Below are 17,224 nucleotides of genomic sequence, written 5' to 3'. Positions count from 1 at the left end.
GCCAGCTGGCAAAGGAGATTTTTTTATGGGATGTAGCTCGGTGTCACCAAACAGAACAGGGTGGACTTGGAGCTCAGATGCAACACAATGATTGATACTGGCACAGTATACTTACCCTGCTTTTGTAAACAAAATGGTATATGTGATGTCTTTCTTTCCTCTACATATGTAAAACAATATTTGTTCCTACTTATGTATTTATGTCTTTACTCTGCATGCCAGGAGCTAAGTATTTTGCATGTATTAACTCATTTCGTTCTCATAATAACCTTCACATGCAGGAATCACTATAGCTACTTTATGAATGAGTCGAGGAAGGCACTGAGACGTTAAGTAACGTGCTCCTTCAAGGTCATGCAGCTAGTAAGTGGCAGAGAGCAAGAATTACTATGGCTTTATAAGCCTAGAAAAAAGTCTGAAAGAATAAAAATGTTAACAGTGGGGACCTCAAGGAGGGATTGAAGAGGCCATAGGAGAGGTTTTCACTTTGTAAAAAATCAGTCCTTCAAATAAATAAATACAGTGAGGCTTCCCCAGAAGCAGATGTCACTATGCTTCCTGTACAGCCTGTGAAACTGTGAGCCAGTTAAACCTCTTCTCTTTACAAATTATCCAGTCTTCGGTATTTCTTTATAACAGTGTGAGGATGAGCTAATACAGTTTCCTACACTGTAACCTAAGGCAATGCTTTGCAGATTGCTTAGTAATTAAAACGCAAATACAAACCACAAGCATATCCACTCATGAATTGGGGGACTGCTTTATGTATATGGATAAGGTATATTTTTTTAAAAAATTATTTTTCAAAGAAGACAATACACTAGTTAATAAACGACAACTCACAGTGCCAGGCAGTGAGAAACAAGTGTCTGATAAACGGTGGAGAATGTGAGCACTCTCTGCAGTGGGTGGGAGGGGATGGGGAGGGCGTTCTCTGGGGAGTGGCAGTGGCTGGAGCAAAGGTTTGGAGGAGGTAAGTCATGTACTCTGAGCTTTTGGTTTCTGTTTCACCTTGTGTCTGAGCTGGTCTGAAGTCTGGTTGTTCAGACTGAGCTTCCTGCCTGCCCGTATCCCTCCAACAGCTTCAGAAGAAGGTGACTGGTGGCTGCCTGAGGAATACCAGTGGGCAAGAGAATTAGCATTTCTGGAGCATCTGCTGTCTGTGAGATTAAGCACTACGTATATTGCTTTACTCACTCCCCACAGCAACCTTACCAAGCAGTTCTTTTCCACTTGAAAAGATGGAGGCTGAGTGAAACAAAAGGAGGTGTTTAGGTTCCTCAGCAAGTGAGAGTCACAGCCAGGATTTGAATCTAGATCTGTCTGATATTGAAGTCTAGGCTGGTTTCACCTCTCCAGACTGCTTTCCAGGGAGTAAAGGACAGATCCTTTACCTTCGCTGGCTGCTTCTAGAAGTCTGACCCTGCTGGCTCAAAACGACTTTGGTTCCTTGCCCAGAGGCTGTGGGCTACAGGTCAAGACATCAGTAGAAGGAGGGCCCAGCTAGAGCGGCTGACATTGGCTTCTACTCACCGTCATTTCTCCTTCCTTCCCGGAGCAACCCCTGGGTGTGTCCACTTTCTGGGCACGTGAGGTTGGGCCTCGGCAGCCTGAGCCCTTGAGTTGGGCACTTGAACCTTGGGAATATTGAGGTAAGCCTGGAATTTCCAGAGGAGGTTTGGGGGAAAGAGAAGTGGTGAACACTATTACTGTGCCCTGTCTAGTCACCAGCGGGCCGAGTGGAGCAGATGCTAGTTGGGACCTACCTGCCCTCTCTTTGGTTGTTAATCCATTAATCCATTATTGTTCCCTGTACACCAGTATGAGTGGAAAGGGGAAATATTTAGCTAAGTTTTTGAGACCTGTACTCTGAGCTAAAATGCATTGTCTTCCTGTAGTGCGGGACCCCACAACTGTGGAGGAGCTGCAGGGGATACTGGGGAGTATGCAGACATTATGCACTAAACAACAATGGCTCACATAGTGAAAAGTTATTCTTTTTTTTTTTTTGAGAGGGGGTCTGCTCTGTCGCTCAGCCTGAAGTGCAGTGGCGAGATCTCAGCTCACTGCAATCTCCGCCTGCTGGGTCCAAGTAATTCTCCCACCTCAGCCTCCCAAGTAGCTGGGACAACAGGCGTGTGCCACCATGCCTGGCTAATTTTTGTATTTTTAGTAGAGACGAGGTTTCACCGTGTTAGCCAGGATGGTCTCGATCTCCTGACCTCATGATCTGCCCGCCTTGGCCTCCCAAAGTGCTGGGATTACAGGCGTGAGCCACCGCACCTGGCCAGTTATTCTTTATGATTCCCTTAGCTTTTTTTTTTTTTTTGAGATGGAGTTTCGCTGCTGTTGCCCAGGCTGAAGTGCAATGGCAGGACCTCGGCTCACCGCAACCTCTGCCTCCCAGGTTAAAGCAATTCTCCTGCTTCAACCTCCTGAGTAGCTGGGATTACAGGCGTGCACCACCATGCCTGGCTAATTTTGTATTTTTAGTAGAAACGGGATTTCTCCATGTTGATCAGGCTGGTCTCAAACTCCAGACCTCAGGTGATCCGCCCACCTCGGCCTCCCAAAGTGCTGGGATTACAGGCGTGAGCCACTGCGCCAGCCATTTTTTTTTTCTTTTCTTCCTTTTTTTTTTTTTTGAGATGGTGTCTCGCCCTGTCGCCCAGGCTGGAGTGCAGTGGCACGATCTTGGTTCACTGCAACCTCCGCCTCCTGGGTTCAAGCGATTCTCCTGCCTCAGCCTCCTGAGTAGCTGGAATCACAGGTGCATGCCACCACACCCAGCTAATTTTTTGTATTTTTAGTAGAGATGGAGTTTCACCATGATGGCCAAGCTGGTTTGGAACTCCTGATTTCAAGTGATCCACCCTCCTTGGCCTCCCGAAGTGCTAGGATTACAAGCATGAGCCACCATGCTCAGCCAGGACTAACATATCTTAATCATGTCTCAAAACGTGCTAATTTCCCTTTTTGACAAATGAGTAAGCAATAGTATCTAGCTGGAATTTAGTAACAGTGTTACATTCTTATTTTATTTATTTTTTACAGTTCCTCTTTTGTAGCAAATGCAGTGCTTTTCCATTTGTGGTAGTGATATAAAATGTTCGTTTAAAAAACTTGTTCATGTAAATTTTTATTTCAGTAAAGAGAGCCAATTAAAAATACAGGAAATTAAAGAACCAGTAATAAGGAATATGACAAACATTGTCAAAGTCATTTAGGAATGACTGAAGTGGGCAGTTTGGTGACATTTGTGTTGAAGCCAGGATGCTCTGAGAGACAGCATCTGAGGTGCCCAGCTGCTGATTCAACTATGGAAGCTCAGGCTGTTTAGGGAAAGTTCTAAAACGAGCCCTGGTTAGCGATCAGTGATTTTAGTATAATATAAAGGAACTCTTTTTAATCTGAGTCTGTGCTTTAATCTGCACATGTGCTTTTCTGTCTGGGAACATTGGGAAGGGAATCGAGCAGACTATAAATGATTGGCCGGAAGTCAGTGATTTCCTAGTTGGCGCAAGGAATAGGTATTACCAGATACTCCTGACTGGGAAAGAGAAGGAGATGGCAGCATTCATTCAGCAGTGGGAGATCTCACTACTCCCCACTTCCCAGTTCCTCTCCCTGTGGTACTATTTTGAACATTTAAAGCTGTCTCTTCTATTTAATTCTGTTTTTTTTTCTTTTTTTTTTTTTTGACAGAGTCTCACTCTGTTGCACAGCCTGGAATGCAATGGTGCCATCTCGGCTCACTGAAACCTCCGCCTCCCGGGTTCAAGTGATTCTTGTGTCTCAGCCTCCTGAGTAGCTGGGATTACAGGCACCCACCTCCATGCCTGGTTAATTTTTTTTCGTATTTTTAGTAGAGATGGGGATCTCACCATGTTGGCCAGGCTGGTCTCAAACTTCTGGCCCCAAGTGATCTACCCACCTTGGCCTCCCAAAGTGCTAGGATTACAGGCCTGAGCCACCACGCCTGGTTAATTTCACATTTTTAGATAATGTGACCATATAATAAAAATTTATGCGTTTTTATGTAATGTGACCACTATATGAAAGCAATATACTTATGCTTTTATTTCTCAGTTAAGTTCCTAATTATTATAAATTTACTCTGCATGCCAGGAGCTGTTCTAAGAATTTGCATGTATTAACTCATTTGATTCTCATAATAACCTTCACATACAGGAATTATTATTATTATTATTATACTTTCAGTTCTAGGGTACATGTGCACAACCTGCAGGTTTGTTACATATGTATACATGTATCATGTTGGTGTGCTGCACCCATTAACTCGTCATTTACGTTAGGTATATATACTAATGCTATCCCTCCCTCCTCCCTCCACCCCACAACAGGCCCCAGTGTGCGATGTTCCCTATCCTGTGTCCAAGTGTTCTCATTGTTCAATTCCCACCTATGAGTGAGAACATGCGGTGTTTGGTTTTCTGTCCTTGCGATAGTTTGCTGAGAATGATGGTTTCCAGCTTCATCCATGTCCCTACAAAGGACATGAACTCATCCTTTTTTATGGCTGCATAGTATTCCATGGTGTATATGTGCCACGTTTTCTTAATCCAGTCTGTAATTGATGGACATTTGGGTTGGTTCCAAGTCTTTGCTATTGTGAATAGTGCTGCAATAAACATACGTGTGCATGTGTCTTTATAGCAGCATGATTTATAATCCTTTGGGTGTATACCCAGTAATGGGATGGCTGGGTCAAATGGTATTTCTAGCTCTAAATCCTTGAGGAATTGCCACACTGTCTTCCACAATGGCTGAACTAGCTTCCACAATGGTTGACTGTAAAAGTGTTCCTATTTCTCCACATCCTCTCCAGCACCTGTTGTTTCCTGACTTTTTAATGATTGCCATTCTAACTGGTGTGAGATGGTGTCTCATTGTGGTTTTGATTTGCATTTCTCTGATGGACAGTGATGATGAGCATTTTTTCATGTGTCTGTTGACTACATAAATGTCTTCTTTTGAGAAGTGTCTGTTCATATTCTTTGCCCACTTTTTGATGGGGTTGTTTGATTTTTTCCTGTACATTTGTTTAAGTTCTTTGTAGATTCTGGATATTACCCCTTTGTCAGATGGGTAGATTGCAAAAATTTTCTCCTATTCTGCAGGATGCCTGTTCACTCTGATGGTAGTTTCTTTTTCTGTGCAGAGGCTCTTTAGTTTACTTAGATCCCATTTGTCAATTTTGGTTTTTGTTGCCATTGCTTTTGGTGTTTTAGACATGAAGGCCTTGCCCATGCCTATGGCCTGAATGGTATTACCTAGGTTTTCTTCTAGGGTTTTTATGGTTTTAGGTCTAACATTTAAGTCTTTAATCCACCTTGAATTAATTTTTGTATAAGGTATAAGGAAGGGATCCAGTTTCAGCTTTCTACATATGGCTAGCCAGTTTTCCCAGCACCATTTATTAAATAGGGAATCCTTTCCCCATTTCTTGTTCTTGTCAGATTTGTCAAAGATCAGATGGCTGTAGATGTGTGGTATTATTTCTGAGGACTCTGTTCTGTTCCATTGGTCTATATCTCTGTTTTGGTACCAGTACCATGCTGTTTTGGTTACTATAGCCTTGTAATATAGTTTGAAGTCAGGTAGCATGATGCCTCCAGCTTTGTTCTTTTGACTTAGGATTGTCTTGGCAATGTGGGCTCTTTTTTGGTTCCATATGAACTTTAAAGTAGGTTTTTCCAATTCTGTGAAGAAAGTCATTGGTAGCTTGATGGGGATGGCATTGAATCTGTAAATTAACTTGGGCAGTATGGCCATTTTCATGATATTGATTCTTCCTATCCATGAGCATGGAATATTCTTCCATTTGTTTGTGTCCTCTTTTATTTCGTTGAGCAGTGGTTTGTAGTTCTCTTTGAAGAGGTCCTTCACATCCCTTGTAAGTTGGATTCCTAGGTATTTTATTCTCTTTGAAGCAATTGTGAATGGGAGTTCACTCACGATTTGGCTCTCTGTTTGTCTGTTATTGGTGTACAGGAATGCCTGTGATTTTTGCACATTGATTTTGTATGCTGAGACTTTGCTGAAGTTGCTTACCAGCTTAAGGAGCTTTTGGTCTGAGATGATGGGGTTTTCTAAATATACAATCATGTCATCTGCAAACAGGGACAGTTTGACTTCATCTTTTCCTAATTGAATACCCTTTATTTCTTCCTCCTGCCTGATTGCCCTGGCCAGAACTTCCAACATTATTTTGAATAGGAGTGGTGAGAGAGGGCATCCCTGTCTTGTGCCAGTTTTCAAAGGGAATGCTTCTAGTTTTTGCCCATACAGTATGATATTGGCTGTGGGTTTGTCATAAATAGCTCTTATTATTTTGAGATACATCCCATCAATACCTAATTTATTGAGAGTTTTTAGCATGAAGTGCTGTTGAATTTTGTCGAAGGCCTTTTCTTCATCTGTTGAGATAATCATGTAGTTTTTGTCTTTGGTTCTGTTTATATGATGGATTACATTTATTGATTTGCATATATTGAACCAACCTTGCATCCCAGGGATGAAGCCCACTTGATCATGGTAGATAAGCTTTTTGATGTGCTGCTGGATTCAGTTTGCTAGTATTTTATTGAGGATTTTTGCATCAATGTTCATCAGGGATGTTGGTCTAAAATTCTCTTTTTTTCTTGTGTCTCTGCCAGGGTTTGGTATCAGGATGCTGCTGGCCTCATAAAATGGTTTAGGGAGGATTTCCTCTTATTCTATTTATTGGAATAGTTTCAGAAGGAATGGTACCAGCTTTTCTTTATACCTCTGGTAGAATTCAGCTGTGAATCCATCTGGTCCTGGACTTTTTTTTGGTTGATAGGCTCTTAATTATTGCCTCAATTTCAGGGCCTGTTATTGGCCTATTCAGAGATTCAACTTCTTCCTGGTTTAGTCTTGGGAGGATGTACATGTCCAGGAATTTATCCATTTCTTCTAGATTTTCTAGTTTATTTGCATAGAGGTGTTTATAGTATTCTCTGATGGTAGTTTGTATTTCTGTGGGATTGGTGGTGATATCCCCCTTATCATTTTTTATTTCATCTATTCCATTCTTCTTTCTTTTCTTCTGTATTAGTCTTGCTAGTGGTCTATCAATTTTGTTGATCTTTTCAAAAAACAACCTCCTGGGTTCATTGATTTTTTGAAGGGTTTTTGTGTCTCTATCTCCTTCCATTCTGCTCTAATCTTAGTTATTTCTTGTCTTCCGCTCGCTTTTGAATGTGTTTGCTCTTGCTTCTCTAGATCTTTCCATTGTGATGTTAGGGTGTCAATTTTAGTTCTTTCCTGCTTTCTCTTGTGGGCATTTAGTGCTGTAAATTTCCCTCTACACACTGCTTTAAATGTGTCCCAGAGATTCTGATATGTTGTGTCTTTGTTCTCATTGGTTTCAAAGAACATCTTTATTTCTGTCTTCATTTCGTTATGTACCCAGTAGTCATTCAGGAGCAGGTTTTTCAGTTTCCATGTAGTTGAGCGGTTTTGAGTGAGTTTCTTAATCCTGAGTTCTAGTTTGATTGCACTGTGGTCTGAGAGATGGTTTGTTATAATTTGTGTTCTTTTACATTTGCTGAGGAGTGCTTTACTTCCAACTATGTGGTCAATTTTGGAATAAGTGCAATGTGGTGCTGAGAAGAATAAATATTCTGTTGATTTGGGGTGGAGAGTTTTGTAGATGTCTCTTAGGTGTGCTTGGTGCAGAACTGAGTTCAATTCCTGGATATCCTGTTAACTTTCTGTCTCATTGATCTGTCTAATGTTGACAGTAGGGTGTTAAAGTCTCCGGTTATTATTGTGTGGGAGTCTAAGTCTCCTTGTAGGTCTCTATGGACTTGCTTTATGAATCTGGTTGCTCCTGTATTGGGTGCATATATATTTAGGATAGTTAGCTCTTCTTGTTGAATTGATCCCTTTACCATTAAGTAATGGCCTTCTTTGTCTCTTTTGATCTCTGTTGGTTTAAAGTCTGTTTTATCAGAGACTAGGATTGCAACCCCTGCCTTTTTTTGTTTTCCATTTGCTTGGTAGATCTTCCTCCATCCCTTTATTTTAAGCCTATCAGTGTCTCCACACATGAGATGGGTCTCCTGAACACAGCACACTGATGGGTCTTGACTCTTTATCCAATTTGCCAGTCTGTGTCTTTTAATTGGAGCATTTAGCCCATTTACATTTAAGGTTAATATTGTTATATGTGAATTTGATCCTCTGATTATGATATTAGCTGGTTATTTTGCTTGTTACTTGATGCAGTTTGTTCCTAGCATCGATGGTCTTCACAATTTGGCATGTTTTTGCAGTGGCTGGTACCGGTTGTTCCTTTCCAGGTTTAGTGGTCCTTCAGGAGCTCTTGTAAGGCAGGCCTGGTGGTGACGGAATCTCTCAGCATTTGCTTGTCTGTAAAGGATTTTATTTCTCCTTCACTTATGAAGCTTAGTTTGGCTGGATATGAAATTATGGGTTGAAAATTATTTTCTTTAAGAATGTTGAATGTTGGCCCCCACTCTCTTCTGGCTTGTAGAGTTTCTGTAAGAGATCCACTGTTAGTCTCATGGGCTTCCCTTTGTGGGTAACCCGACCTTTCTCTCTGGCTGCCCTTAACATTTTTTCCTTCATTTCAACTTTGGTGAATCTGGCAATTATGTGTCTTGGAGTTGCTCTTCTCGAGGAGTATCTTTGTGGCGTTCTCTGTATTTCCCGAATTTGAATGTTGGCCTGCCTTGCTAGGTTGTGGAAGTTCTCCTGTATAATACCCTGAAGAGTGTTTTCCAACTTGGTTCCATTCTCCCCATCACTTTTAGGTACAGTAATCAGATGTAGATTTGGTCTTTTCACATAGTCCCATATTTCTTGAAGGCTTTGTTTGTTTCTTTTTACTTTTTCTCTCTAAATTTCTCTTCTTGCTTCATTTCATTCATTTGATCTTCAATCACTGATACACTTTCTTCCACTTGATCAAATCGGCTACTGAAGCTTGTGCATTTGTCACGTAGTTCTCGTTCCATGGTTTTCAGCTCCATCCGGTCATTTAAAGTCTTCTCTCTGCTGTTTATTCTAGTTAGCCATTCATCTAAACTTTTTTCAAGGTTTTTAGCTTCTTTGTGTTGTGTTCGAATAACCTCCTTTGGCTCAGAGAAGTTTGTTATTATCGATCGTGTGAAGCCTTCTTCCCTCAACCTGTCAAAGTCATTCTCCATCTAACTTTGTTTTGTTGCTGGTGGGAGATGTGTTCCTTTGGAGGAGAAGAGGTGCTCTGATTTTTAGAATTTTCAGCTTTTCTGCTCTGGTTTCTCCCCATCTTTGTGGTTTTATCTACCTTTGGTCTTTGATGATGGTGATATACAGATGGAGTTTTGGTGTGGATGTCTTTTCTGTTTGTTAGTTTTCCTTCTAATAGTCAGGACCCTCAGCTGCAGGTCTGTTGGAGTTTGCTGGAGTTCCACTCCAGACTCTGTTTGCCTGGGTGTCACCAGCAGAGGCTGCAGAACAGCAAATATTGCAGAATGGCAAATATTGCTTCCTGTTCCTCTGGAAGCTTCATCTCAGAGGGGCACCCGGCCATATGAGGTATCAGTTGGCCCCATTGGGAGATGTCACCGAGTTAGGCTACTCGGGGATCAGGGACCCACTTGAGGAGGCAGTCTGTCTGTTCTCAGATCTCAAAATTCCATGCTGGGAGAACCACTACTCTCTTCAAAGCTGTCAGACAGGGACGTTTAAGTCTGCAGAAGTTTCTATTGCCTTTTGTTCAGCTATGCCCTGCCCCAGAGGTGGAGTCTACAGAGGCAGGCAGGCCTCCTTGAGCTGTGGTGGGCTCCACCGAATTCCAGCTTCCAGACCCCTTTGTTTACCTACTCAATCCTCAGCAATGGCAGACACTCCCCCCCAGCCTTGCAGTTCGATCTCAGACTGCTGTGCTAGCAGTGAGCAAGGCTCCGTGGGTGTGGGACCCTCAGAGCCAGGTGCGGGATATAATGTCCTAGTGTGCTCTTTGCTAAGACCCTCGGAAAAGTGCAGTATTAGGGTGGGAGTGTCCCAATTTTCCAGGTGCCATTGTCATGGCTTCCCTTGTCTAGCAAAGGGAATTCCCCAACCCCTTGTGCTTCCCAGGTGAGGTGATCCTGCCCTGCTTTGGCTCACGCTCTGTGGGCTGCACCCACTGTCCGACAAGCCCCCGTGAGATGAACCTGGTACCTCAGTTGGAAATGCAGAAATCACTCATCTTCTGCATTGCTCATGCTGGGAGTTGTAGACTGAAGCTGTTCCTATTTGGCCATCTTGGAACTTCGCCAGCAGGAATCATTATGATAGTAACTTTATGAATGAGGAAAGAAAGGCACTAACATAATTGATTTTATGTTATTTAGGTCAAGATTTTATGTTATTTAGGTCAAAGTTAATTGTGTTGTTCAAATCTTGTATAACTCTACTGCTTGTCCGTCTTTCTTACCCATTATCAAGAAGGGAACATAAAAATCTTATACTATGACTGTGGATTGTCAATTTCTCATTTTAAATTCGTATCATTTTTCCTTTATGTCTGCCTCATGTGATATTAGTATAATGGTATCAGTTGGTGCATCTTTTTCCGTCCTTACACTGTCAGTGTTTCGATGCTCTTATGCTTGAAATGTGTCTGCTGTAAGTGGTATATTGTTCAGGTTTTTCTTTTATTTTAGAAAAATGTATTCTGGAAAGCACTTTTCTTATAATTATAGTATTTAGTCCATTTTCATTTAATGTAATTATCAATATAATTGGGCTAAAATCGACTATATTTCCAGTTGTTTTCTATTTGTGACATCAGTTCTCTTTACTTTCTTCATTTCTTTTAGATGGATTAAGTAATTTTAGAAAGTTCACCTTACTCCTTTATTAGCTTGTTAATTATATATGCTTTTAGTATTGTCTTAGTAATTGTACTTGGGTTGTATTGCCTAATAGTGCAGCCACGTGCTGTTTAAAACAGCTTTACTGAGATATGATTGATATACAACAAATGGCATATAAAGTATATAATTTGATAAATTTTGACATACGTACGACACATATATACAGTCATATAGACACACTCATATATATTCAAGTGCCATTTCAGTCAATGACAGATGACATATATGATGGTGGTCTCATAAGGTTATAATATTGTATTTTTACTGTACCCTTTCTATGTTTGGACATATTTAGATGTGCAAATACTTACCATTGTGTTACAATTGCCTACAATATTCAATACAGTAACATGCTCTGTAGGTTTGCATCTTAGGAGTAATAGTCTAGGCCATATAGCCTAGGTGTGTAGTAGGCTATACTATCTAGGTTTTGCGTAACTACATCCTATGATGTTGGCATAATGATGAAATCACTGATGATGCATTTCTCAGAACTTACGCCCGTCATTAAGTGACATATGACTGTATATATATGGGTCGAACTATCACTGCAGACAGGATAGTGAACATATACATTACCTCCAAAATATTTCGTATGCCCTCTTGAATCCTGTCCCCCTGCCCTTCCCCGCCTCTGCTCCTTTTAGGCATTTAGTTCTGTAAATTTTCCCTAGCCTTGCTTTAGTAGCATTTTGATATTTTGTTTTGATTTTAATTTAATTCAATACTACATAATTTACTTTTGATTTATTTTTTGACCCATGGATTATTTAGAGTTGTGTTATTTCATTTCCAAATATTTGGGGATTTTCCAGATATGTTTCTGTTGTCCAGGCCAATAAGAAATTCCTGACTCCATGAAGTCAAAGATCTGACTTCCCAGGGGGAGAGTTATGCCCAAGAACCATCGGTATTTTATGTTAATGGTCATTGCCAGAGTGAATCCCATAGTGTTTGTGATAAACCCTAATAAACCCACTAGAGGGCAGCAAGCCAACATGAAAATTCTACTAAAAAGTCTCTTTTTTCAGAGACAGAGTTTGGCTCTGTCGCCCAGGCTGGAGTGCAGTGGTGTGACTTTGGCTCACTGCACCCTTGCCCCACTGCAGACTCAACCTCCCAGGCTCAAGTGATTCTCCCACCTCAGCTCCCCATCCCGGAGTAGCTGGACTAAAGGTGTGCACCACCACACCTGGTTAATTTTTGCACTTTTTGTAGAGATGGCGTTTCATCATGTTTCCCAGCCTTGTCTTGAACTCCTGGGCTCAAGCTATCCAACTGCCTCGGCTGTCCAAAGTGCTGAGATGACAGGCGTGAGCCACTCTGTCTGGTCAGACAGAAGTTTTCAAGTAAAGAATACATTTAGCTGAAAAGCAGTGCCAAGTTATTTCTCTCCTCACCCCTCTGAATTAAATCTTCATAGTCTCTGATTCTCTGTCATATTATTAACCATTTGGATTCTTTTCAGTGTGTCTGTGTTTGTTCCTTTTCCCTAGTATGACCCTTTTCTCTCTCTCTCTCTTTTTTTTTTTGACAGAGTTTTGCTCTGTCGCCCAGGCTGGAGTGCAGTGGCGCGTTCTTGGCTCACTGCAACCTCCACCTCCCAGGTTCAAAAGATTCTCCCATCTCAGCCTCCTGAGTAGTTGGGATTACAGACGCCTGCCACCGTGCCCAGCTAATTTTTGTATTTTCAGTAGAGGTGGGGTTCCTTTTTTTTTTGTTTTTTTTTTTAGTAGAGACGGGGTTTCACCGTGTTAGCCAGGATGGTCTCGATCTCCTGACCTCGTGATCCGCCCGTCTCGGCCCCCCAAAGGGGGTTTCTTTTTTTTTGAGACGGAGTCTCGCTCTGTCGCCCAGGCTGGAGTGCAGTGGCCAGATCTCAGCTCACTGCAAGCTCCACCTCCCGGGTTTACGCCATTCTCCTGCCTCAGCCTCCCGAGTAGCTGGGACTACAGGCGCCCGCCACCCTCGCCTGGCTAGTTTTTTGTATTTTTTAGTAGAGACGGGGTTTCACCGTGTTAGCCAGGATGGTCTCAATCTCCTGACCTTGTGATCCACCCGTCTCAGCCTCCCAAAGTGCTAGGATTACAGGCTTGAGCCACCGCGCCTGGCTAGATGGGGTTTCAACATGTTGGCCAGGCTGGTCTCAAACTTTTGACCTCAAGTGATCTGCCCGCCTCGGCTTCCCAAAGTGCTGGGATTATAGGCATGAACCACCTTGTCCAGACCCTTTTCTTTATCTTTATGAAAACATCTCTCCAGCAGATCTTCAGAGAAAAAAAGAAAAAGAAAAAGAAAAGAAAACATCCAGCAAGGTCCTGGAGGAAAAATAGAAAATTAGAAGACTGGAGTGAGTCATGTTGATTTTCTGATGTAAAATTTGTGTTGAAACCTTACATAAATACTGAAGAATTCACAAGTTGTAAATGTACAGCTTGGTGAATCATTTTGATACCCAGACAGTTTTTTTTCCTACTTGCACACACTCCCTGCAAGAATGCATGCTGGTTTGTAAAGTCATTAATTTACTGGTGCATCAGTGGATGGCTCTGTGTCTTCTGGCTTTGTCTTGGCCCAGAAAGACAGGAATTAACATTGAGCCTAGTAGTCTTTGGTCTTTGTGCCAAAGCAGTCTGTGGGCCAGCCTTGTGTAGTGATCAAGCAGTAGGTTTAGATGTCAGGCATGACATGGGTTAAAAAGCCAGCTAGGGGAAAAATGGGAAGTGGCATTTTGCGATCTCATTAAACAACCTTGGTATAAACTTAGAAAACAACCTCTTGGCAAATGGAGAGCAGCTGTAGGTTTCTGACTGAATGTGCAAGAACGTGAAAGAGATATACTAGGTGGGAACAGTCCGGGTGGACTTCCTGGAGGAAGTGGACAGTGTTGTGTAGATTCACACTTTGGAGATATCAAAGAGGAAAGAGTATTCCAAGCAGGCGTAACAAATAACAAGGGAGGCAAAAGAGAAAAGTATGACAGAACAACATGATGTTGTCAGGAAACTAAGGCTGAGCTGAAATCCAGATGACCCAAAGGAGCCTTGAGAAGGCTTGGGGCATCTTGTGGGGCAAGTGGGGAACTTGCTGTGTTTGAGAAAATATGCCTGGAATATATGGGATATCATTTAAAATTTCTAAAGGTTATCTACAAGAAAATTTCAGAGAATATTCGCTCCCACCTCAGCGTAGGAAACAATAAAACACTGAAACATTTATTTATTTATTTTTCTTGCTTTTTTTCTTTCTTTCTTTCCTTTCTTTTTCCTTTCTTTTCTTTCTTTCTTTCTCTCTTTCTTTCTTTCTTTCCTTCTTTCTTTCTTTTTCTTTTTTTTTTTTTTCTTGAGATGGAATCTTACTCTTTTGCTCAGGCTGGAGTGCACTGGCATAATTTCAGTTCACTACAACCTCCGCCTCCTGGGTTCAAGCAATTCTCCTGCCTCAGCCTCCTGAGTAGTTGGGACTATAGGCATTTGCCACTATGCCCAGCTAATTTTTTGTATTTTTATTAGAGATGGGGTTTCACCATATTGACCAGACTGGTTTCGAACTCCTGGTCTCAAATAATCCGCCCACCTTGAGCTTCTAAAGTGCTGGGATTACAGGTGTGAGCCACCGCACCCAGTCTTTTCCTTACTTCTTAAAAATGCATTTGTCTTCCACTATTGGATATCTTCATCTAATATCTAGTGTTTTTTTTTTTTTGGTTGTTGTTGGCTGATTTGATTTTTACTTTTTGGTTAATAACAAACCTTTTAAGGAGTTATGTAGACACTTACCAGTTTACTTTTCTAATTTGTTTTCTCCTGGATTCTCAGTTACCTTGGATTGACTGTGCTTTGGGTTCATGTTGCTTTTTCTTAGTGGCTACTTCTTTCAGTTTCCTTCATCTCCTGTTTGGCAGTTTTCTCCCTTTTCAAGCAAGGAGCTCCTCCCTGTTGAGGCATCACAGGTGGCGGGCAATCCTTACCCGGATCCTCCCAGAGCTTGCTCTCGGGAAGCTCACACTGCAGCATGATTGTGAAATTTTTGATATTGTCCCTGGTGGCTTCTGATGCAAGCTGGGACAGCATTTGTCTGTTGATAAGTGAAACCAGGTTCCTGAGATCTGGCTCTCTTTTGCCCTTCTTTCCGATACCAGCAGTACTAAGCAAAGCAGCACTAAGAGGGACTTTCTTGCAATACACATCTGCAGTGAAAAAGAAGAAAGATTTCAAATAAACAGTCTAACTTTGTGCCTCAAGGAGAGGAGAAGAAGATGAAGAAGAAGAGGAAGAAGAGGAACTAAGCCCAAAATTAGTAGAAGGAAATAACAAAGATTAGAGTAGAAACTAAGAAAATACAGAATAGAAAAGCAATAGAAAAAAAATCAACAAATTTTTTGAAAAGAACAACAAAATAATTGGTTTTTTGAAAAGATAAACAAAATCAACAAATCCTGTTAGACTAAGTAAGAAAGAAGACTCAAATAGACAATATCAGAAATGAAAGAGGAGACATTACAACTGATGCCACAGAAATAAAAAGGATCATGAGGCTACAATGAATAATTCTATGCCAACAAACTGGATAATCTAGAAGAAATGAATAAATTCATAAAACCTTCCAATCTACGATGACTAAATCATGAAGAAATACAATGTCTGAACAGACCCGTAACTAATGTGGAGTTTTAGTCAGTAATCAAAAACGTTCCCAAAACGAAGAAGTCCAGGACCAGATGGCTTCACAGGTGAATTCTTCCAAACATCTCAGGAAGAATTAATGCCAGTTCTTCTTAAACTATTTTTAAAAATTGAAGAAGAGGGCACACTTCCAAATTCATTTTATGCAGCCAACATTAACCCGACACCAACGCCAAACAAAGACACCACAAGAAAAGAAAACTGCAGGTTAAGATCCTTTATGAATATATGAATATAGATATAAAAACTCATAACAAAATACTGGCAAATCAAATTCAACTGCGCATTTAAATAATCATACATCATGACCGAGTGGGATTTATCCCTAGGATGCAAGTATGGATCAATATGCAAAAATAAATCAATGTGAAATGACATATTAACAGGGTAAAGGATATAAAGATCACATGATCATCTCAACAGATGCAGAGAAAGCATTTGGCAAAATTTAATACCCTTTTGTGATTAAAAAAAAGCTTTCAACAAATTGGAAATAGAAGGAAAGAGTCTCAACATCATCAAGACCATATATAAGAAAATTTTCGCTATTGAGTATGATGTTAGATGTGAGCTTTTCATATATGGGATTCATATTATGTTTCAAATATATTACAAAGCTATAGTAATTGAAACAGCATGGGAATAGCATAAAGATAAACATGTAAGCCATCAGAAGAGAAGAGAGAGCTCAGAAATAAATCCATGCATATACAGTGCCTTAGTCCTGCTAAAACAGAATACCATAGACTGGCGACTTATAAAACACAGAAACTTATTTTTCACAGTTCTGGAGGCTAGGAAATTCAAGATCAAGTAGCTAGCAGATTTGCTATCTAGTGACAGCCTGCTTTTTAGTTCATAAATGGCCATCTTCTCCATGTGTCCTCATGGAATTAGGGTGATGGAGCGTGCTGGGATTTCTTTTATAAGACACTAGTCCCATTCATAAGTGCTCTACCTTCATGACCTAATCACCTCCCAAAGGTCCCACCTCCAAATACCAACACACTGGGGATTAGGTTTCAACATATGAGTTTTAGGAGAAACAAACATCAGTCTATTGCATATGCTACCTAAAGCAATCTACAAATTTGGTGTGATCTCTATTAAAATCCCAATAGATTTTTTTTTTAACAGAAAAAAACCTCTAAAGTATAAAAAGGCCAACAAATAGCTAAATCAATTTTGAGGAAGAACAAAGCTAGAAGCACCATACTTCTTGATTTCTAAATATGTTATACTCCCATGGTCATAGCAGCACTATTTACAGTAGCCAAGATGTGCAAACAACCTAAATATCTATGGACACATGAAGGGGGAAGAAAACGTGGTATTCACATAAAATGGAATATTATTCAGCCTTATAAAAGAGGGAAATTCTATAATATGTGACAGCATGGATGAATCTTGAAGACGTTATGCTAAGTGAAATAAGCCAGTCACCGAAAGACAAATACTGCGTGATTCTACTTACATGTGGTATCTAAAGTAATCAAATTTATAGAATCAAAGAGTGGAATGGTGGTTGCCAGGGGCTGGGGAGGGGGAAATGAGGAGTTGCCTGTCAACAAGCATAAAGTTTTAGTTAAGCAAGATGAGTAAGTTCTAGAGATCTGCTGCACA

At 40.9% G+C, this 17,224-nt stretch overlaps 1 protein-coding gene across 1 annotated transcript in view; it reads left to right on the top strand.

The window, feature by feature from the left end:
• Positions 1-1,005: 1,005 nt before the first annotated feature.
• CASP8 (caspase 8) overlaps positions 1,006-17,224 on the top strand; it is a 60,145-nt gene continuing 43,926 nt past the window's right edge. Inside the window, exon 1 of the mRNA XM_033230724.1 lies at positions 1,006-1,652. The gene's annotated coding sequence lies outside the window, so the exon portion shown is untranslated. The remainder of the gene's footprint in view (positions 1,653-17,224) is intronic.

This window comes from Trachypithecus francoisi, unplaced genomic scaffold (genome assembly GCF_009764315.1).
Source record: "Trachypithecus francoisi isolate TF-2019V2 unplaced genomic scaffold, Tfra_2.0 Lachesis_group13, whole genome shotgun sequence".
NCBI lineage: Eukaryota > Metazoa > Chordata > Mammalia > Primates > Cercopithecidae > Trachypithecus > Trachypithecus francoisi.
This window is presented reverse-complemented; position numbering and strand designations above follow the sequence as displayed.